The sequence below is a fragment of the Ctenopharyngodon idella genome, chromosome 10 (genome assembly GCF_019924925.1).
Source record: "Ctenopharyngodon idella isolate HZGC_01 chromosome 10, HZGC01, whole genome shotgun sequence".
Taxonomy (NCBI): domain Eukaryota; kingdom Metazoa; phylum Chordata; class Actinopteri; order Cypriniformes; family Xenocyprididae; genus Ctenopharyngodon; species Ctenopharyngodon idella.
Window position 1 is genome coordinate 14,024,619 of NC_067229.1, and position 24,304 is coordinate 14,048,922.

Sequence of the window (24,304 nt, forward strand, 5' to 3'; positions counted from 1 at the left end):
AAAACCTAGATGTTTTCAGAATGGTATTGGTGTTTTTTCAGTATCCATAGAGCTATGAAGCCCTTGTGTCTTTTACTTTGCTTAATATATGTCCTGAAGCATTGTGGAACTCTCCATGGTGCTGAAATTCAGCTGGCTGATTATAAAGAGTTGGAATAGAAGATATTTTTAATGAAAAGAGGAATTTCCTCAATCTTAATGTCTAGAATGTTTCTTTGCATAGCCTTTAAGGACAACCTTTGACCTCCTATATTGATAGTTCACCCAAAAAAGAAAATTAAGCATTATTTATATACAGTGATTTATTTCTTTCCAAACCAGTATGACCTTCTTCTGTGGAACACCAGATATTGTAAAGAATGTTTTTTTTTTTTTTTTGTCTATATGATGAACATCAATGGGGTCCAATGTTGTTTGGACCTCAGCATACTTCAAAATATCTTTTGTGTTCAGTACAGATTTGGATTGACATAAGGGTGAGTAACTGTCCCTTTAACCTCCAGCTCCAAATGAATCTCAAATCTAACCCAAGCTGCAATGACGCAAAAGAAAGCTCATTTCTGGTTCCTACAGCTGCACATCATTCTCCTAAAAGCTTATGCTCCTGATCTTGAGGGAGCTTATATCTTTATAGAAGCTATCCTGTGAGTCCCTGCATCAGTAGCATTGATCCTGCAGAAAGTGTGTAAATCCATCAAGCCAGATACGACAAAGCTTCTCTGCTATCTGTGAGCGCATGTGTTTATAGGTCCTCACTCTATACTATTTTACTACTTTGGCATCCAGAGTAAATAGACAAGAAGGAACGGGAAGCAGTGTTATGTAGATATTTCCCCCATTTTAGTGACTAAAATTGGCTTTGTTACTGTATGTTGGATTTTGATGGCTGCGAAGACATTTTTTGCAACGTATTTGTGCCAATGTTTTGATAATGTTTTAAAGATAACTTTGAACAAGCTTTCTGTTAACATTACTGGAAGAACTTGTATAAAATTCTCTGCTAGCTGGGTAGTTTACTTCTCAGGGCGATTACACATACTGTACACATACTGGTCATCAAAATCTCACACATGTCCAGCAAAGACAAACACTAGGCAAGTTTATTTGTCAATGAGCCTAAATTCAGCCCTGAAATCTCTCTGAGGATGTTTCAGGATGCCAGAGGGGGAGCTGCACAGTCATTCACGTGAAAGATTGATTTAGCACTGGCGGAGTGCCTCTCTATGACGTCAAAGGCTTCTGCCTGCTTGTGTGTGGGCGCGCGCTCGCTCGCGCGCGGAGAGACACGCGCTGACAGAGGCGCTCTACGTGCTCAGAGTGGGAAACAGATGCGTTTGGTAGCCGATAGAAAAGACAACGAGCAAGAACCTGAAGCTTTATGTGAAATGCTTTTATGTGCATTAAGAACGTACTTTGGAGGCGATATGGAAATGTGTCTCGTTTCCACTTTACTGTAAAGAAATAAGGCATTGCAATAAATGAAATAGCCTAACGTATTGCATTAAATATTTTCATCATTATCTGAGATGGGTTCTTATGATCCTATATGATCCTATGATCAGTGCTTATTATGTCTTAAACATAATATTTGGATCATTTCAGATATAACAAATCAGAGATACAGACACAGTACATTTAATATTTAAAATAAATTACAAAAGGTTTAAATGGAAATTTGTGGCACAGAGGTAGAATAAATGCATTCTAATAATTTGACCATACATTAAATATAAATACTTTTATGAAAAAATGTAGGCTACTTTTCCTTTTTTATATAACCTAAATAAATAAGAGGCTATTGCAATAAAACGCATTATGTGTAGCCTATATTTACTGTTGAAAAAAACAGCATATGCTGGTTAGGTACGTTTTGAAGCATGGCAGCTAGTTTGAGCTGGTTTATGCTGGTTAAGTGCTGGAAAGCTAGATGCTTAGGACCAGCTCATGACCAGCTAAGGACCAGCATAAACCAGCTTAAACCAGCTTCCATGCTTCAAAACATACCTAACCAGCATATGCAGTTTTTTCAACAGGGACTCAGGCCTACACATTGTCATGTGAACAATCAGTCATCAAACATTATAGCGGTTCTTGGTTTATTTTGGAGTTTCATGGCCAAAAAATTAGTTGCAGACAGATTAAGTAACCACTAAAAATGCTCTCTAAAAGAACATTTTCGGAAAGCGCGGTTCATATTGTATGTTGTTGATTGATTTGGGCTACTAAAAAGATCAGGTTCTAAAGTCATTTGTTCGGGAATCAGCTGGTTTTAAAACACTAAAAAGAACAGCCTTAGAAGAGTCATTCTTTTTTTTTTTTTTTTTTTACTTTATTTATAGGTATTTATGTCATAGTATACAAAGAAAACCAACAAAAATAAACATAACATTCCACAATACTTCCCATTTCCCATTGCGCGGCTTAGCTATAGAAGATTTATTCTTTAATTCGTGAATCAAACCGCTGTACGTTTTTAGTGATTCATCAAAAAGAATCAGCTCGAGAACTGGACTTGCTTTGGTCGCGATGTTGCTATTTGATTCACCAAAAAAGAACCGAAGAACACACACGCACACACACACACACACACACACGTGTATATGTGGTTTACGGGGACTCTCTATAGACGTAATGGTTTTTATACTGTACAAACTGTATATTCTATCCCCCTACACTACCCCTACCCCTAAACCTACCCATCACAGAAAACTGTCTGCATTTTTTGAATTTCAAAAATACACCGTTTAGTATGTTTTTGAAGCCTTTTGGTTTACGAGGACACAGGAAGTGTCCTCATAAACCATGTTTACGTTGTAATACCCATGTCATTATACACATTTGTGTCCTTATAAACCATGTATAGGCTAGGCTATAAGAACACACACACACACACACACACACACACACAAATCGGACTATATTAGTTTAGTTGTATGATGTTGATTCACTAAAATTAATCAGTTAGAGTCATTGAGTCATTCGTTCAGGAATCGGACTGATTCCCCCCCTCCCCTTCTCGTTCTCTCTCGCCAGCTCAGTCCGTATCTCCGTCGGTCTGAGTCCTCAGCGCTGGCAAGGGATAATAAACTGCCTTTCCGCAGCAATACGTGGTCAAAGGAACAGCCCGCAACAGAGGTAGGAATGCAGTCTTTGAATTAAATCATTTCTGTGTAAAACCAAGCTCGTGCGATTTCTTTTGTAAAATCAATATCTTTTCCATTGATGAGAAGTGATTCATTTGGAAAGCCACCTGCATGCTGATCTGTGTGCGCAGGGGTTTGGTGAGCTGTGTTGCATCCTTCAGCTGAAGATAACACGGGTTTATCAGATCTTTTCAGACACTATCAGAGTTTTAGAAGATGTTAAGGTTTTAAAATGCATTCTAAAGCAGAATCAGCAGATTCAGGGCATTTATAAAAACCCACGGCGGGACATACTGACATTTTTCATAGACTTTAGATATTCTTTTCTAGCAGTTTCACGTGAAGATGATCTTGATTATGCTGTTTCTAGTCATATAATAACTCACTGCATGTGTGTTTTGCTTTCTTGGCTGTAGCTGGCTTGAAGAAGTGCTTTAGTGCAAAAGGAAAGGCTCTATCCTTGTCTACTTTTTGTAGTATTTCTAGTTTTTCTATAATAAAAGAGCGAATCATTTTGGGAATCGTCTCTTCGTGGCATGCATTCATCCTAGCCCTATCTTTTTGTCTTTGGAAATGAAACGTACTGATGGATATGAACGATAGAGAGGGGGTGCTGGGAGAGATACGGGACGGGGGAGAGCGCCATCGTTTGATTTATAACCTCACAAATACGCAGCGACTGGCGAAGCCTGGGGTCCCCGCTTTGACTCGCTGTCATTTTAACAGCAGCCGCCGATTACACCAGAATACTGATAAAAGACAGAATAGCTCCCACTGCAAGGGCTCCAGAAAGCTCTTTACCACAGCATGGAGAGAAATCAATGTGATTAGGGAGCTACAATACAACCACACCTGTTTCATTACAGCACACAGCGGCAGCGCGAGTATCTACGAAAAAACGAGTTCTGTGGCTTTAGTCGGTGGTTTTCAACTTTGAGGCGATTTATATGTTGGTATACTACAAAAATTTGACAATTTATGCTATTACCTTTTCTATATCAAATTGTTTATTTTAATTTTATTATAGCCTATTAATGAAAACATCATATATAAAATTTTCTCAATCTTCACATTATATGCATTTTAATGTAGCCTATAGGAACATTTGCAATAAAAATTTCACCTTTTTGTCTTACAGTTAAAAAAAAAATATTAAAGTTGGTATGAAACAGAAGATACCATATCTTTTCTTCTCCACTGTGACAAGGGGTTGGACAATGAAATTGAAACACCTGGTTTTATACCACTATAATTTATTGGTATGGTGGAATACAGCATCAGTTCGTCTTGGGAATGACAGATACAATACATGTCCTTCACAGTGGCCAGAGGGATTTTGAGCCATTCCTCTTCCAGAACAGTAGCCAGATCACTATGTGGTCAAGAAAAACGTTTTCTGACTTGCTCCTCTAAAATACCCCAAAGTAGCTCGAAAATATTTAGGTCTGGTGACTGTGCAGGCCATGGGAGATGTTCAACTTGATTTTCATGTTCATCAAACCATTCTGTCACAAGTCTTGCTGTGTGTGTTGGTGCATTATCATGCTGATACATGGCACCACCTTCAGGGTTCAATATTTGAACCATTAGGTGCACATGGTCCTCCAGAATGGTTCGGTAGTCCTTCAGTCACAGTAGGGAATGCCGTGATATTGCAGCCCAAACCATCACTGATCCACCCTTGATCCACACAGTCTGGGTGTTAAGCCTCTTTGGGGCTTCTCCACACCGTAACTCCCATGGATGTGGGAAAGACAATGAAGGTGGACACATCAGAGAATGTTTCACACTGTCCACAGCCCAAAATTTGCCCTGTTGGCACTAATAAAAACTGACATTTGGCATTGGCACGAGTGAACAAAGGTTTGGCTATAGCAGCCCGACCATGAAAACTGACTCTGTGGAGCTCCAGACAAAGAGTTTTGGTGGAAACAGGAGAGCTGAGGTGCGCATTTAATTCTGCAGTGAGTTGGGCAGCTGTGGTTTTATGTTTTTTGGATACAATTCGGGTTAGTACCTGGACATCCCTTTCAGACAGCTTCCTCTTGCATCAACAGTTACTCCTGCTGGATGTGGGCCATCCGATGTGGTGGTATGCTTACATTACCCTGGATACCATAGCTGTTTATACACCACAAAGACTTGCTGTCCTGGTCACAGATGAGCCAGAGAGAAGCGCACCAACAATTTGTCCTCTTTTGAACCCTGATATGTCTCCCATTATGTTATGTGGATTGCAATACTTTTTGTACAGCTGTGATATTGCTCTGCTAATTCAGCCTTCACATCCTGCTCTTACTGATGGAATGTAAAATCAGTGAAGATTGGCCACCAGGCCGTGCATATATAGGCGCGAATCCTCCAACATTATATTGGCCAGTGTTTCAGTTTCATTGTCCAACCCCTGTATGTCCAAGTGAAACGGCTTCTTGAAGAAGAAAAAATGTAGGACGGCACTTGATTTTGTCAATTGGGAATTGATTGGATGGTTGGATGGTTGTGGTTTGTGGTTTGGATGGTATTGGTCAATCTCATGTGAGTGACAGGTTGTCCCGCTCAAAAGAGAAGAGATGAGATGTCGCTGCAAGAAGAAGGGGAAGTTATTTTGATTAAATATTATGAGGGCATGTGAATTAAAAAAAAAAAAAAAAGATGTGCACAAATAAATCATTTATAATAAATATGGCAATATTTCATAAAAATAAGAATTATCAATTTTGATTTCATGGTGTCTTTAAGACTCTTTGATCAGTTGTAAAAGAAATGGCTTCAAATGATTAATTGTGCTGTCATTGTGTTTCTTTGAGTTTTTACTCAGAAATTGCTAGTGAATTTCACCAGTAACTATAGTAAAATAAAAGTGAATAGTAAATTATACATCAAATTTTCTTCAGTGGAAATATGTTAGTATGGAATCGATGACTGTCATTAAAGGGTTAGTTCACCCAAAAATGAAAATTATGTCATTTATTACTCACCCTCATGTCGTTCCACACCCGTAAGACCTTCGTTCATCTTCAGAACACAAATTAAGATATTTTTGATGAAATCCGATGGCTCAGTGAGGCCTTTATTGCCAGCAATGTCACCGAACCTCTCAAGATCCAGAAAGGTACTAAAGACATATTTAAAACAGTTCATGTGAGTGGTTCAACCTTAATATTATAAAGCGACGAGAATACTTTTTGTGCGCCAAAAAAAAAAAAATAACGACTTTTCAATAATATCTAGTGATGGGTGATTTCAAAACACTGCTTCAAAGCTTTACAAATCTTTTGTTTCGAATCAGTGGTTCGGATCGCGTAAACAAAGCCTCGTTTACTGAAATCACGTGACTTTGGAGCTCTGAACCGCTGATTCGAAACAAAAGATTCGTAAAGCTTTCATTATCCTTTAGAAATGGATTAAATTATAAAAAGGGTTGGAGTTTAAAAATGCTAGTTCTTAGTGACGTCACTCGAAAAGGAAAGTTATTCTTGAGGCGTAAGTTGTTTTGATGATGGAGGAATAACATGCATTAAATATTCTACAATAAGACCAGGAATAAAGTAAATAGGGTTTATTTTGATTTTGCATTGGCTTTACGCTGTGCTTGCAGCAGATTTAATGATGGTTTGGACAAGTCTTGGGTTAAACCACAACGGATGAATTTAAAGATGATGAATTGACCCCTCACTGCCAAAGCCTATTTGCCCCATATGGCAATGCTGAGTATGTGACTTCATTATTTGCAGCCTGGTTTGCAGGCTTTTGATTTATCTGCGGCCCTTTTTTAGACACATCCACAGGTGCCAGGACTGAGTCACGCGGCTGCTTGTTCAAAGGCGCACATTCACGCCAGTCACTGTGCTTAAATGAAATGGCAATTTTGAGGCGACATAAATCATATTATACTATAAAAATGTAACAATTTCTAACCTTTTTATATTAAGTTATTTTTTATTTTATTAAATATTTAATTTTAATATTGATTAAAATATTTTTTTTTGAGGCGATCTAAATCATAGTATAGGCTACCTACAAAAAGTTGGCAAGTTGATTTAATTTAATATTTAATATTAATTAAAATCATATGCATATTATTATTTAAATTTTCAGATTATCATGTATGCATGTTAAATACATAGGGAAAAATGATGATACGTACAATAAAATACACTGAAATAGCTGATTATGCTGAGTATGTGACTTCATTATTTGCAACCTGGTTTGCAGGCTTTTGATTTATCTGCGGCCTAATTTTAGACACATCCACAGGTGCCTGAAGTGAGTCACGCGGCTGCTTGTTTAAAGGTCCACCTTCACGAGAGTCGGTGTGTTTAAATTAAATAGGAACTTATGCCCACGCGTCCACCCCAGCATGTTTGCCTACGGGACTCTCTTTGTGCTGTTTTACTGAACACATACAATTCAATATTGCCAGCAGGAGCATAATGACAGCTATAGGCATATAGTAGGCTGGTCAATGGTAGATCTATTTCATATCAAGATCACATAGAGAGGGGCAGATACAAAGCATGAAAAAGCAAGTGAGACGAAAGGATTCGAGATACAGGAAGAGCACGCACACAATCCGTACTTTGATGTTCATTTGTCTGTGACCCAAGCGTGCCTGCCAATAAAGACAAACTGACCCTCTCTAATTTATAATACAATTACTACAGCCTCTCGAATACCAAATCTGAATGAACATTCTGAATATTAATGACTGTATTTTCCATTTGGGGAGTGTGATTAATTTCCATGCTATTACAATACTGTGTGTTGTTAACTGGTTCTACAAATATGTGTTCTTAATGTCTTTATTACCATTGCACCCTGGTCTTATCATCAAACTTGGTTGTTGTCTAGGGATAATGAGCTGAAAACCCCCTTTTGGAACTTTTTTTTAAAGAGTGTAGAACATAGAGGTTCTAAAAAGATCCATTGGTTATTTCCCGTATGGTAATCAGTTTTTTAGAATGTATGTTGTGGTAAAAGATTCATGTTAGAACATGGCCTGATTGAAGTTCCTTTGAATCTTTTCTAAAAAGAAAGAGTTCTTTAATTGTACTTTGTAATACCTTATTTTCAGAAAATATTTTCTGTAGATTAGAAAACGTACTTGACGTTGCATTTTATAGACTGTAGATTAAAAAAAATAATGGTTCTCTAAAGAACCATCGTATTTAGAACCATGTCTCTCTATATAGAGTTGTTGAGTTGACTGTACTTCTGTAAAGACTATGTCTTTGATGACATTTTTGAACCTTTGTAATATTTAGAAGTTCATATTTGAACTCTTAAAGTTCTAGATTCTAGGTTTTATCAAGATCCCTCTGATTCTTGGCTATTTTTTTTTTTTTAGATCTGTTGTTGTAGCACAGTGTTCCATATTAGAACTTGGCTTGTTGGAGTTAATCTTTCTGTAAACTCTTTCTGTAACAGGTTCTAGAATGTTTTTGTAGAACCTCAAGTTCAGCAAAGAGCCATGCTTTTATCAAGAACCAATTTTTCATTAGGGTTCCTGGTGTGGCTGTGTGGTTCTTTGAAGACAAGTATTGATGTTACATTTATGACTTATTTCATATTGAAACTCTAAGATTCTTAGTTTAACTTGTAGTTTCTCTTAGAGTATTTGGCATATTGTATTCATTTGTTTTAGAACTTGTATTGTTGCAAATATTCACTAAATAGAGATCTTGAAATGGCTATGTTTGTTCTTTGAAACGTTCTTGATGTTACATAGGTTCTTCAGGTTTGATCTACAGTAGGTATGATCTACTAACAGGGAAGCACCTTGTTTGCTGCAGCAATACATATGGTTTTCTGAAGAACCATGTAACCAGGTTCTATTATGGCATCATAAATTTAAATCTAAAATGTCCTGCTTTGGAATCAAGCTGTAAAACCCTATTGGTTTTAATTAGAATCTTATTTTTTTTAGACTATAGTCTGAACAGTATAAGACAGCTTTACTAATAGTGATAGACTGAGGGAAGGGAGAGCAAGTGAGAGGAGGCAATTAATGGCTTTTAATCTAAAGTGAAAATAATCAATAAGGTGTTCACAGTTCTTAGGGCCAGTGGGGATTTTGGACTTCTGAGTGCAGCCACCCAGCTCAGAGGAGGAAATATGCTGTAGCCAATAAGGTGTGTGTGGTCCGGTATCTGCGCATATGCTTGGCGGCGTTGAAGAAATCAGGTGTGACTGAGCTCCAATTTGGGCCGAGGGTGGAGCCAGCAGTGCGTAGATGCACACTCACACTTGAACGTCAATTTATCTGAGACTAGATCTGTCCCAGTGCATTTCCATTCTGACCATTTCTTCTTCTCCCACACTGAGAGATGACAATGAAGAAAACCTTTAAAAGCCCCATTCACTCTCTTGTATAACAAGGGCTTTGTCTACGACATTATTTTAGTCAGTACTGCAGCAGTTAGTCAACTGCCAGTGAAAAATGGGAGATTTGTTGTTTTCTTTATCTTCATTTTTTGTGTGGATATTTTGCAGCTGCCTTTTTAAGTATGAAAGGTTCCGACTGGTCAATCAGAACATGAGAAGTTTGGCCAATTACCACAATCTTATGGATTTAGCAATGATATTGTGGTCACTGACCATTAGTGATGATGGTGTCAGGATTATATTGGTAGTTCTTCCGAATGTGCACACTTGTTTGTTCTTCCACATTTAGCACTACAGATAAAGAGAAAAAATGAGATCTGTTTTTTTCACCTTTTTAAGGTGTATCCCTAGAGCAGTGCTTCCCAACCAGGGACCATATTTCTAAGAGAGCATTTTGGTTTGCTAACTGTCCGCATGCTAAAAATTGCTGTCTCAAAATTCATTTGTTTCTATAATCCAACATTTTTGATGTTGTTGATTTGTTTTTGTGTCTTTAACTGTCAAGTTAAAAATAGTTTAATTGTCATTATGTAATTTTGCACATCCTTAATATAGAGACACTGCAACATAAGCTTTTTATTTGTACGTCTTCTTACAACTAAGCAAAGTCTATAGTAAACTCTAGAGCAACGCAATAACCCATACTACTCAGTAGACATGCATATCTGAGACTTGGAGTGCATTTAACTTCAGTTTGTGTCTAATATAGTCATAATGTCAAACTATTTCAGTAGGACCCAAGACACGGCCCTGAAGAACCCCGGAGGCTATTTACAGTGTATAACTCTACAATTTCTGTTAATTCTGATAATTAATAATGCACGTAGCACTGTCGGTCAGTAAAGATAAAATGACATAGTATGGATGAAGTCTGACTATAAGCTAATAGTGATGATTTAAAATGATTTAAAATGATTTACTGTTTGTTCAAGAAATAAGAGTTCTCTTAGACTGTTGAATGTCTCACATTTAACATTTTAATTTGCTCTGACTGAACAGCAATTTGCCTGGAATGGCATGTTGAGGCAGTCTGAATAAAGAAGTTAATGCTCCTGTCCTTAAAATAGAATTTAGGTATTGGTTTTGAAGTTGCATTTTTTTTTTAAATGGCACTTCGAAGAACAGTAACTTAATGCACCATAAACCAAGATAACATTGTTTTCAATGAAAACACTCAAAGTGAAACTTTGAACACCTCAGAAATGTTTTAACAATCTTAAGTAGACCGCTTGGGGCAAGGAGGTTTCTCTCTTACACTTGTACACGCTCACAGTTCCCTCTAAGCATCCCGTCACTTTTGTTTCTCTGAGAAGTTAAAAAAGTTTCTCAACACTTAGTCCCTTGTGAACGTTCAACTTGCTTTTAAAAAGAAACAGAAAACTGCCTAACTAAAGTCTTTCCTTCTGCTCGGTCTCCTCTGTTTCAGTTTCCCCCCAATTTAATTTTCTTCTGAACAGTTTAAGCAAGGCTACAATTACTAACATGATTTTAAATATTCGAGAGTAGAGAGATTTGGGAAGAAAAGAGACCCAGTCCAATCATTGCATGTTTTTTGTCGTCTCCCTGAGATGGGAAGATCACCTCAAATATGAGTCATTTTGAAGTTTTTATTCTCTCTGCATGAATTCATTTGTGTTAAATTGAATCTGAAGCAGCATTTGTTTCCATCTCATAGCTGATCACATCTGTGGCTTTAAATGTGCTGTAATGATAATTATGGGTAATGGACGCACTGGAGAAGCCCTTTTTAATTTCATACCTGATAGCTTGTATAGCCTACTAAGCATATGTTCAAGTGTTCTGAAGTGATTTTATTGATGAATAGATTGAAAATCTAGAGCGCTGTTGAAATGTAAGCCCATGTCTTTAATTATACATCTCAATTGCAATGACTGAATTGTATTTTGTATATCAGCCTCCATTTTCATGCTTCCCCCCCCCCCCCCCCCCCCCCCCCCCAATATCGATTGACTGATGGGCAGATCTTCAGGAAATAACGTCTTAAATTTCAAGCCTGTAATACCGTGTGGGTAAATAATTGGTTTGGAACGACATGAGAGCATCTGTGTATTTGTCCACATGCTACTGCATGTCCTCAAGAGTATGTAAACAGTTCCTCCCTCCGTTCCTCCGTGCTCATGTAATAACTGCGTGCATTCATGTCCACCCTCCAGTCGAGATGCATGATTTGATAATACACATCCCTGAGTTGGGGTATTTAATTATCATCATCTTCATAATTAGTCATCAGAGGGCAGAAACACCCTCCCCCCTTCGTTAAGCCCGCCCCACCCTCATTAAATCACATCTTAACAAGTCAGGATGTGACCCACGCGTGACTGATTTATTTATTTAAGCCATTTAAAGTCTCTTCCCGTCATCACGACCGTGTTTGAGATGGTAATGTATTTGAGCTCGCTAATTAGCTCTTGAGGTTAATTCATGGGCGGGTGGATGTGCTTTCATCAGGTGCTGTAATTGGTGGGAATAAGAAGGAGAGATAATTGTGAACTTTTAAAAGTGCGTTTGAAGGTTCAATATTGTTCTGAGTGCTTGGTAGCTATGTGGTAGCTAAGGTGTTCGGGGTGGTTGCTAGGTGGTTATTTAAATAAGAAGAGGAAAGTATTTGATGTTCTAGTCCCTAAATAAGGCCAGATTGCAAAAATTTGGGACACTTACAATGGAAGTGAATGGGCCAATTTGTAAAAGTTAAAATATTTTAGTTTCAATTAGAACATTGTCGATTGTCTCTGTGTCTCGTTTATCGTCTTCTCTACTAAATCTGTCACTGGTCACTTATGCCTGCTTCCTCTGCCAAGAGTCTCCTCTTCTTCACCCTCTCACCTGTCAATCACACGTGTCTGCAGGGGGTGAGCGGTCTTGCCAAGGCCAATTGGTGAATCTGTCTGTCCAGAGATGTTGCCATGGAGACACCCATGGATGACCAACTGGTTGAATCACCATGGCAGCTGTCAATCAATAATGGATGTTGTAAATGATCATGTGATTCCACATGTTGGTTTAGGTGCGATTAAAATGAAAAACAAATCCATAAGTCACAAGGTGTGTGCTACAGTAATTTTATCATTGGTAAGGGCTATTCTAGATTGTGCTTTTGTTTGTGTATTGGTGCTGTGAGTTTGGAGGAGAGCAAAGGAGAGTGTTTGTCACATGACAGGATCTTGTTTTGCATGACAACACTTCCTCTTTTCTTATTTCATCACTCTTTCTACATGACCACCTGCAGAAAGTGTGTTTATGTGCTTGGTAATGGCAATGGCAATGGCAATTTATTTATATAGCACATTGCCACACATTGCTTGACTTGTTTGTTTGTGCAGCAACATTTATATGCGTGTAAAATTCTTTTCAGATGTTTTAAAATATTAAAAATAAGTTATAAATATATGTGTGTATATATATATATATATATATATATATATATATATATATATATATATGTATTAAAATGTATAAATATAATTTATTTTTATAACTTATTTTTAATATTTATTTATGGCATGTACCAAAAATAAATATTAAAAATAAATTATAAAAATATATGTCATATATTTGTACAAATTTATTTATATATGATTTATATTTTTATAATTTATTTTTTATATTTATTTATGCTACAAAACAATACATAATTATATATACATATTTATTCATATATAAATATATAATTTATTTTATATAACATATTTTTATAATTTATTTTTAATATTTATGCTACAAAACAATACATATTATTGTAATTATATATATACATATTTTTTCACTCGCACAAACAAAATAAATTATTTTTTACATTTTTACTTTTTTTATATTTTTATATTTTTACTAAGTTTATTTTAAATATTTATTTATATATGTTACAAAAGCAATGTAAAACTGGTTGAATAACAAAATGAACCATATGTCCGACTGATTTCTCAATTAATTACCTCAATTTGCTTTGCAGTAAAACTTGCGTTTGATTCATTGCGATGAACCATCCAAATGAACTGATTCATTAAAATGAATCAAGCTTCCCCTGCTACTACACAGCTGGATTTTATGTGATGTTTTTTGCAGTCCAATTGCAGGCAATAATTTTGCTATTCAACATACAGTACATACTACACCTGCGACTCATGGGAAAAATAGTGGGTACTGGAAAAGCTACATTATTTTTGAAATGGTCAAACTTTTGAAAAAGCTGTAAGTTAGTAGTGTCAGTACTTCTAATAATAATAATATTAATAATAAACTTAGCTGACCAAGGGCGAAAAATGTAAATGCCATAAAGTAAGGGACTAAAAATCGCTCCCTGGAAAACACCAAATTGAACTGAACCAACTTCTAGTTCAGTCTGGGACACACCAACCAGACATCAAAGAACTAGCCGCAAAGAAAGCCGACTGTGTTGTTGCCTCTTGTCAGCTGCGTCTTGGCCAAAAAGCTGCGCTTGAACACACAGCACAGACTACAGCTGACTGCAAACTAGCACGTGCGTTCTGCGCCTGCGTGTGTAAGTAAATATCTGTCTATTTCAACAGGTATTCATTCAAAAAGGGAAACTGAAACTAGGACTGGAGGTATACAAACAGTTTACATAGCAGCACATGCTTACCATTTTGAATATCAATCACGCTGATCACTTTCTTCATTCCCGTTGGCTCATGTTTTTATGGAAATATTTGTGCATTTGAATGCTCAGGTAAGATGACGTAAAATTGTAACAGCCTTCTGTCTGTATTGTCTTGACTTCTTTGCTCTCTTTCATCACTTTTTTCTTTTATTCTCATGCACTGACTTGTTTGCTATGCTGAACAGCCAGTCAGAGTTTTTTCTTTCACCGATGGCCCGATGCCGATTCAACATGCTGAATCGGCCCAAAAAACCCAGACGGTGTCCGACTTGAACCAACGGTGCGGAACACACCGAAAAAACTAGGCTGGCCAACGCTCAAAAATGGCCCGATATTGCCCATTGGCCAACTGTTGGCCTTTAGTTCTTCATCAACATTATTGTGCAGGTTTTGCACCTGATTTCTGATCTGAAGGTTCAAACGCATGATCCTTCATGTCTTCCCTATATTTACAGTCCTTATTTTTCTTTCAAAAGACTCGTTTATAGATTTGCAGAGATGCGAGAGGCAGCGCAGACTGGTGTTCAGTGAAACCTCAGGGGAGTTGAATCATCATGTCTTTCTGTCTGCCTGTCTCTTTGACTCTTTTCCTGACGGCATGTCTAGAGGTTTGGGAACAGCAGATGGTCCCCCAGCGCAGGAATGAGAGTGGGCGGCAGGGGAGAATGAGGTGTGGATTATCTCGCTTAGAGAGAGAGACCAAGCTTCAACGTCTCAATAGTTTCAAACCCTTTTTGAAACAGAGATTTCACCTCCTGCCTCATTTGAGCTCCCGATTTGAATCAATGCCAAGACACTACAGGCAAAAGCATTGTTTTTATATTGCACTGCTCAATATATTAATCTATATAATTTATTTTATATTTCATATAAATAATATATAAATTAAAATATTTATAGCTGTTATATTTAAATTTTGTAGACCTAACATTTTTTATTTATAAATGATGTTTTATTAACAAAGTTCGGGAGGAGCAGGTTCAGATAATTAACCTAATTAGCACAGGTGGAGAGCATTCAGCTAATCAACTCTACCAACGACAAGAGGTATAAATACAGCAGACTTACCTTAGTTTGACAGTTTATCAGCATCCCTCCTCCACCCCATCTCCTCACTTCTAGTTCTATCTATTCTTACCACAACCGGGGGGAGTACTCTGGGTTCGGGCCAAAATTCCGAGCTCTGAGTCCTCCCTCTAGACAGCACGCCAAATACGCATAACTTACTCTATTTAATTATATGTATATGTGAACTTGTGAACTACTGTCAGGGATAAAAAATAATTTTGTAGGCTTATTGAGGCATCTAGTCTGCAGTAAGTTGTGTAAAACACGCAACTGGACAGAGTTAAACGCAAAACATTTGTGTTGTCTTTTATTTTTACGTTCTCCTGAGAAACTCTATCGCAGAACCTTTGCATTCTCTCGCAAAACTATTGTGTTCTCCCAAGGAAATTTGCATGCACTCACAAAATATTTGTTGTTTTGCAAAAATATTGCATTCCCCTGAGAAACTTTGTTCTTTGTTAAAACCTTTGCGTTATTTGCAAAACTATTGTGTATCCCCAAGAAACTTTGCATTTGCTCACAGAATACTTCCGTTGTCTTACAAAATTATTGTGTTCCCCTGAGAAACTTTGTTCTCTCGCAAAACCTTTGCGTTCTCTTGCAAAACATTTGCGTTGTCTTGTAAAATTATTGTGTTCCCCTGAGAAACTTTGTTCTCTCGCAAAACCTTTGCGTTCTTTTGCAAAATATTTGCGTTGTCTTGCAAAATTATTGTTCCCCTGAGAAAATTTCCCTCGTAAAACCTTTGCATTCTCTTGCAAAACCTTTGCATTCTCTTGCAAAACCTTTGCGTTCTCTTGCAAAATACTTGTGTTGTCTTACAAAATTGTGTTCCCCTGAGAAACTTTCTCTCGCAAACCCTTGGCGTTGTCTTGCAAAATATTTGCGTTGTCTTGCAAAATTATTGCGCTCCCCTGAGAAACTTTGTTCTCTTACAAAACCTTTGTGTTCTCTCGCAAAACATTTGTGTTCTCTCGCAAAAGTATTGTGTTCCCTCAAGAAACTTTGCATTCGCTCACAAAATATTTGCGTTGTCTTGCAAAATTATTGCGTTCCCCTGTTAAACTTTGTTCTTTCTCAAAACCCTGAGAAACTCGCTCCCCTGAGAAACTTTGTTCTCTTACAAAACCTTTGTGTTCTCTTGCAAAACATTTGTGTTCTCTCACAAAAGAATTGTGTTGTGTAAATTTGCATGCGCTCACAAAATATTTGTTGTCTTGCAAAAATATTGCATTCCCCTGAGAAACTCTCTTGCAATACCTTTGAGTTTGCTCTCTAAACATTTGCGTTTTTTTGCAAAACTGTTGTGTTCCCCCAAGAAACTTAGCATACGCTCACAAAATACTTGCGTTGTCTTGCAAAATTATTGCGTTCCCCTGTTAAACTTTCTTTCTCAAAACCTTTGCGTTCTCTTGCAAAACCTTTGCATTCTCTTGCAAAAGTATTGTGTTCCCAAAAGAAACTTTGCATTCGTTCGTCAAACATTTTGCGTTCTTTTGCAAAACTATTGCGCTCCCCTGAGAAACTTTGTGTTTGCTTCCTTCCACTTCATGATATTTTACCCCCAAACATTTCATGGGTGAACACAAAAGTTGGATTGTTATTTCACTAGTTCACATGTACATATAATTAAATAATATGTAAAGTTATGCGTATTTGGCGTGCTGTCCGGGGGGGATGGCTCCGAGCTCAGAATTTTGGCCTAATCCCAGAGTACTGCCCCCGGATGTGGTAATAATAGATAGAACTAGAAGTGAGGAGATGGGGTGGAGGAGGGATGCTGATAAACTGATAAAAGAAGTCTGCAGTGTATATATACCTCTTGTTGTTGGTTGAATTGATTAGCTGAATGCTCTCCACTTGTGCTAATTAGGTTGATTATCTGAACCTGCTCCTCCCAAATTCTGTTAATAAAATATCATTGTGTTCAATACTGTACAAGCTTTAGTATTAATTGTAAAATTAAGTTTTTGTATTGAACAATGCAGTGCCCTCCATGTCACAGACACAAATACCATTTTAAATATCCGCATTCCACTTATTATTATTTGGTGAATTTGATTCCGAGCTTAAAGAAGTGTAAAAAATCTGACTCATTTGCAATGAGGCTGTGACTAATAGAGGTTGTAGCTGAAAGGTTAAATGTCTAAAGTGCAAAAGTTCTGTGGTTTAAATCTCACAGCTGCTGAGGAAAGGGCGTGCCTGAAGAAGTGAAGGGCAATGCGTTTAACTTTGCTCCAAAACCTAGTGGAACTGACATTTCAGAATCCTAAACGTCAAGAAACCTGTGATTTCCTTCCATCCATCCATCCATCCATCCATCCATCCAAATACTATTAGTTTTAATTAATATTTTGAATTAAAATTGTTTATATTTTACAATTTCATTTTAATTTCAGTTAAAGTTTTAGTAATTTTGTTGTGCATTTTTGTCTTTTTTATATATATATTTTTAAATGTCTATATAGTTTTTATTAATTCTTATTTTTTTTTAGTACATCAAGTTAAACTAAATGCAAATGGGAAATGTTTCCTTGGCAACTAGCTGAAATCAAAAAAAAAAAAAAAAAAAAAATATATATATATATATTAAAATTTTACTTAAGTTTTAGTAATAATAATACCCCTGCTATCTATTTTGTTTTATTTATCATGAATTTATTTATTATTTTGTATTTTATTCATTTATTTTCTGTGTATTTTATTTATTTTTGTGCATTTTTTTTTATTAATTTGGAATTGTCATCTACACTTGAATATAATTAGGTTATAATCAAAATATATCATTCTGTTTACTCAATTTCAAATGTGTTTGTGTTTTTTTGTGATTTGTCATCTATAGCAGTCTGTTTTTTTTTTGGCGATTCTGATATGTTTTCACCATAGAGGACACTAGACGCAAGACCCTGGTGTCATAATCACACAAATACATCCATGTACTGGTAAGCTGTCAACATCACCCCTGAAATTTCATTAACGAATGCAAACTCCTTGGCCAGCTTTGACCACACACAGACACACACACACTCTCTCCATCTCGCACTGCATACTAAGAGGCTTACACAGAGATACTGTCTGTTCACTATGGCGGGCACGCCATGGCTGGGTGAAACGGTGAGGCTTGTGTGTGTGTGTGTGTTTTTGTCTCGTTCAGTGTGTGTCTGTGGGTGTAAGGTCCAGCCCCGGTGCAGGCTGACTCATGGCAATTAGAGAGAAGTCTAAGACCAGCCAGAGAATCCAGACATCTGCCTCTCTCTCTCTCTTTCTCTCTCTATGTGTGTGTATGAGTTTGTCTGGCTCCACACTTTTCCTCCATACCTCTTACTGTCTCTCTGTTCTGTACTTTTTTCTCACTATAATAGTTTTTCTGTATAATTTCGATATGATGATGACCAAATGCATTGCTCATCATTTTCCTGGTCCACTACAAATTATTTCATCTTCATGCTTATAGATTGATGTTTGACAGATGCCGATGTCCTGATCCCTTGAGTTAGTTGGCAATGAAGTTGACCCACGTCATGAGTCAATATAGTGGCTAAATATCATGCTTAGAAATGGCTTTTGTTACCTTAAGTTAAGATTGTGAGAAAACAAACACAGGTGACAAGGTCATGGACGGCCAAGGCTCACTGATGCACGTGGGGAGCGAAGGCTGGCCCGTGTGGTCCAATCCAACAGACGAGCTACTGTAGCTCAAATTGCTCAAGAAGTTAATGCAGGTTTTGATAGAATGGTGTCAGAATACACAGTGCATCGCAGTTTGTTGCGTATGGGGCTGCATAGCCGCAGACCAGTCAGGGTGCCCATGCTGACCCCTGAAAGAACCAACAATGGGCATGTGAGCATCAGAACTGGACCACGGAGCAATGGAAGAAGGTGGCCTGGTCTGATGAATCATGTTTTCTTTTACATCACATGGATGGCCGGATGCGTGTGCGTCGCTTACCTGGGGAACACATGGCACCAGGATGCACTATGATGAGAAGGCAAGCTGGAGGCAGTGTGATGCTTTGGGTAATGTTCTGCTGGGAAACCTTGGGTCCTGCCATCCATGTGGATGTTACTTTGACACGTACCACCTACCTAAGCATTGTTGCAGACCATGTACACCCTTTCATGGAAACGGTATTCCCTGGGGGCTTTGGCCTCTTTCAGCAGGATAATGCGCCCTGCCACAAAGCAAAAATGGTTCAGGAATGGTTTAAGGAGCACAACAAAGATTTTGAGGTGTTGACTTGGCCTCCAAATTCCCCAGATCTCAGTCCAATCAAGCATCTGTGGGATGTGCTGAACAAACAAGTCCGATCCATGGACGCCCCACCTCGCAACTTATAGGACTTAAAGGATCTGCTGCTAACATCTTGGTGCCAGATACCACAGCACACCTTTAGGGGTCTAGTGGAGTCCATTCCTTGACGGGTCAGGGCTGTTTTGGCAGCAAAAGTGGAACCAACATCGCCTTTAACGTTGTCCAAATGAAGTCCTTAGCAACACATATCCACTCACAAAAATACATTTTTGATATATTTACAGTAGAAAATTTACAAAATATCTTAATGGAACATGATCTTTACTTAATATCCTAATAATTTTTGGCATAAAAGAAAAATCGATATTTTTGACCCATACAATGTATTGTTGGCTATTGCTACAAATATACCTGTGCGACTTATGACGGTTTTGTGGTCCAGGGGCACATATCATATCTTATATCAAATATCATATATTGTATATCATATATATTGTACGTCATATATCATATATCGCCAAAATCTTGATAAAAATAAACACAGAAAACATAATGACAATATAAATTATTTATAATAATAATCTTCTATAATAATAATAATTCTTATTTTTTTTTCTTTCTTTCTTTCTTTCTTTCTTTCTTTCTTTCTTTCTTTCACAGTTATAGAACAATTGTTCTCAGTGTAATTGAGAACAATTGCTACGCAGCTACGAAATCCACATAGCCATTTCCTGTGTTCTCACTTCCTGTAGCTTGGCAGCCCCGTCTGAACATTTTGAACGGCGGAGAAAAATTATCCTTGCTGTTGTTTTGAAGGAGACTGGAAAGAGACTAGACGGGCTGTTTTCTGTAAAATCTTTATGAATGTGATTGGTCGCTCATACAGATAGTCCCACCCCAAACTCACGCCACTGGTTGAGCTAAAAGTTGCCTTATCGGGGTGCCGAAACCATCAGATCAATGTTTTGAATGCATTAAAGCCAAACTGGTGAATGAGAAAGTATTTCAAACATAAATTACATGCATCAGCAACACCATTTCCTGTCATCACTTCCTGTGGACGCCACAGTTAGCAGATCCATCATTCCTCAAGCTCTGTTGTTCCTCCGCATCACTCACGAAGCCCCGAGCCTCTGCGTCTCTCTCATTAACTTTCAAAGCACACATGAGGAGAGGTAATTTCATGACGGTGCACTGCAATCTCCTCTCAGCCTCCAGGCATAGCATGTGCCATTAATTAAAACTGTTCTAATGTCTAGTATCAGGGGGAAAAAACACAATGAATTTCTTTTTCAGACAGTCATAATTTCACCTTTTAATGTGCTGAGATACATATGCTCCATTATTACCTAGCCTTATCGCAGCTGTCCCGGAAAAAGCAAAAGCATGTCTGCTTTTCATGGTTAATGCATGGTACAGTCATCAGAGGATTTTCTAGGTTTTTGTGTCACAGACGAATCTTTTAAATCCCCTCCTGTCTTATGCTTTCAAACAACAGCTCTTTGTGGTATCAACATTGTTTTCTGGTCAGTATTACACTATTCTTTGAAGGTCAGAATTTTTTTGTGAATTAAGGAAAACTGCACTACTGTGTGTGTGTGTGTATATATATGGCATAACATTATGACCACCTTCCTAATATTGTGTTGGTCCCACTTTTGCTGCCAAAACGGCCCTGACCCATCGAGGCATGGACTCCACTAGACCTCTGAAGGTGTGCTGTGGTATCTGGCACTAAGATGTTAGCAGCAGATCCTTTAAGTCCTGTAAGTTGCGAGGTGGGGCCTCCGTGGATCAGACTTGTTTGTTCAGCACATCCCACAGATGCCCGATTGGATTAAGATTGGATTTGGAGGCCAAGTCAACACCTCAAACTTGTTGTTGTGCTCCTCAGACCACTCCTGAACCATTTTTGCTTTGTGGCAGGGCGCATTACCCTGCTGAAAGAAGCCACAGCCACCAGGGAATACCGTTTCCATGAAAGGGTGTACATGGTCTGCAACAATGCTTAGGTAGGTGGTACATGTCATAGTAACATCCACATGGATGGCAGGACCCAAGGTTTCCCAGCAGAACATTGCCCAAAGCATCACACTGCCTCCGCCGGCTTGCCTTCTTCCCATAGTGCATCCTGGTGCCATGTGTTCCTCAGGTAAGCGACGCACACGCACCCGGCCATCCATGTGATGTAAAAAAAAACGTGATTCATTGGACCAGGCCACCTTTTTCCATTTCAGGATGCCCCATACGCAACAAACTGTGATGCACTGTGTATTCTGACACCTTTCTATCAGAACCCGCATTAACTTCTTGAGAAATTTGAGCTACAGTAGCTCGTCTGTTGGATCGGACCACACGGGCCAGCCTTCGCTCCCCACGTGCATCATTGAGCCTTGGCCGCCCATGACCCTGTCGCCGGTTCACCACTGTTCCTTCCTTGGACCACTTTTGATAGATACTGACCACTGCAGACCGGGAACACCCCACAAGAGCTGCAGTTTTGGAGATGCTCTGACCCAGTCGTCTAGCCATCACAATTTGGCCCTTGTCAAACTCACTCAAATCCTTACGCTTGCCCATTTTTCCTGCTTCTAACACATCAACTTTAAGGACAAAATGTTCACTTGCTGCCTAATATATCCCACCAACAGGTGCCGTGATGAAGAGATAATCAGTGTTATTCACTTCACCTGTCAGTGGTCATAATGGTCATAATTTAAATTATAGTGTGTATGTATACTTTAATTTAGTGTGATATTTAATTAAGATTTTTTATAAATATATATTAATTAAAAAATATGATACAATAATTATTTATTGATTTTTTTTTGCTTTATATACATATACAATTTTTTTTAAAATTATTTATATGTAATTTTATAATGAAATTATTAATTCTTATATATTATAGATATTCAGTATTTATACATATATATAATTATGATTTAATTTTCTAATAAAATGAATAAATTCTACATTTAAAATTAAATTAAAATTTGTAATGAATATCAATTTTTTCATTATAAAAATTAAATTAAATAAGCAAAACTTATCTTTTCATTTAAATGATTACAGACTTTTTAGGTAAACCTTCCAAGTTATATAGGCCATTCGAGTTTCTTTTCCAGTTGGAAAAAGTTTGGTAGTTGAGTTGGTTATAAATCTGTTGATATTATATAGATTGTTTTTTATTGTAAACTCACAGTAAAGTCACATCACTGATAACCATGAAAACAATGTCATTTCAGACAAGCCCCATTGATGCTAATCAGTCTTGGGTCTTGGCAGGAACTGTCCATGGTACTGAAATTAGTGCCTCAGTCATTCTCCTAGTAGCACGAGCCCCTGGTGCTCTCCAAGGTGCTGAAATGACTCTGTGGCCCAGACCAAATGATGTTTGTGTGGGTAAAACTTGATAAAGACTCCTTTATATTCCCCAGTATGCATGTTTTTCAGTATGTTTGTGTTGTTAGAATGCTTGCTTTTACTGCTGTGTTGTTGTTCCTGCGTATGTTGGTGTAGGTGGACGTCTATGAACGGATGTGGACGTGGCTTTCTCTGCGTGTGTGGGTAGGCAATCAACCATAATTGGCTACATTCTCCTCACCATCTGGTCCAATTAGAAGCTGTGATTTCCATCATAGTGTGGGCATGGAAATCGGCCAGAAGGCCTCCTGCCCAAAATGCCAACGTTCTTTTCCGGCATTCCAAGGTTACTGAATCAAAGGCGTTGTTGTATGAGGTAATGTCGTTTAAGATGCCTTCATAATATGGCTTAAGGGTGTTTTGCGCTGAAATAAATTAGGGCTGCATGATATATCGAAATAAAATCGATATTGCAATATGGCTTCCCTGCTGAAACCCCTGGTCTTAGTTGGTCTTAGTTGGTTTAAACTGGATGTTGCTGGTTTAAGCTGGTCAAGTTGGTCTCCCAGCCTGGCCAAGCTGGTGTTCAGATGGTTTTAGCTGGTTGGTCAGCTGGTTTCCCAGCCTGAACAGCTAAGACTAGCCTGACCATCTTAAGAAGTGGTCAAAACACCTTTAAAACTAGCCTCCTGAACCAGCTAAGACTCAACAAAAGTCCTCAGTAAACAGTAATATTTCAGCTTTTCTAATGATGTCTACTTTTTATGCAGATGCACTCCACAAAAAAAGAAAAGAAGAAAAGAATGATTTATTCTTTCTAAATATAGCTATTCAAGTCATCTGGTGAAAATTCCTATCTTTTCGTATTGCAATTTATCGCAGAAAAACAAAATCACAATGTCAGGTTTTTCCAATATCGTGCAATCCTAAAATACATCTTGCTAAAGTGGCTTTTCTATTATTTAGCATTGTTTTTTTTATTCGTTCTGGCCGTCGTTGTTTTTGTCTGAGGCATCCAGTCATCCTCCACCAGGCTAGACTTCTCTCACAGGTCACTGGTCCCCAGTGGCTCTTCGTTCTTGGTGTAACCAAGTCCGAAGCCTCTAACCCAACTGAAAGTTCCTCACCATGGTGATAATGACTGCACTGCCCTTTTCCCACCTTTTGATCCGTGTCAATGGGACTGGACTGCATCGCTGCCGGTTCAGGCACCGACTCTGACATTTAAAAGAGTAAACGTTCGAGAGGATGCCCAGCACCCTATCAATGTCAGCGGTTGGGTAACATTTGCTTTGTTCATCCACGTAAATCACAGTGACCATGAGAATGTTTCAAGATTTAATGTGATTCTAGGTGGAGTTATTCTATAGATTATTATTGTGATGCTGAAGTCGCTGTTGTCTCTAAAGGCCAATTCACACTGCACCAACAGACGCAGACCAACGGTGACAGTCA

The 24,304-nt window shown here is 37.9% G+C and overlaps 1 protein-coding gene across 1 annotated transcript in view; it reads left to right on the forward strand.

Moving 5' to 3' along the window:
• The first annotated feature begins 3,032 nt into the window (after window positions 1-3,032).
• Window positions 3,033-24,304, forward strand: part of elfn2a (extracellular leucine-rich repeat and fibronectin type III domain containing 2a) — a 125,106-nt gene continuing 103,834 nt past the window's right edge. Inside the window, exon 1 of the mRNA XM_051911082.1 lies at window positions 3,033-3,135. The gene's annotated coding sequence lies outside the window, so the exon portion shown is untranslated. The remainder of the gene's footprint in view (window positions 3,136-24,304) is intronic.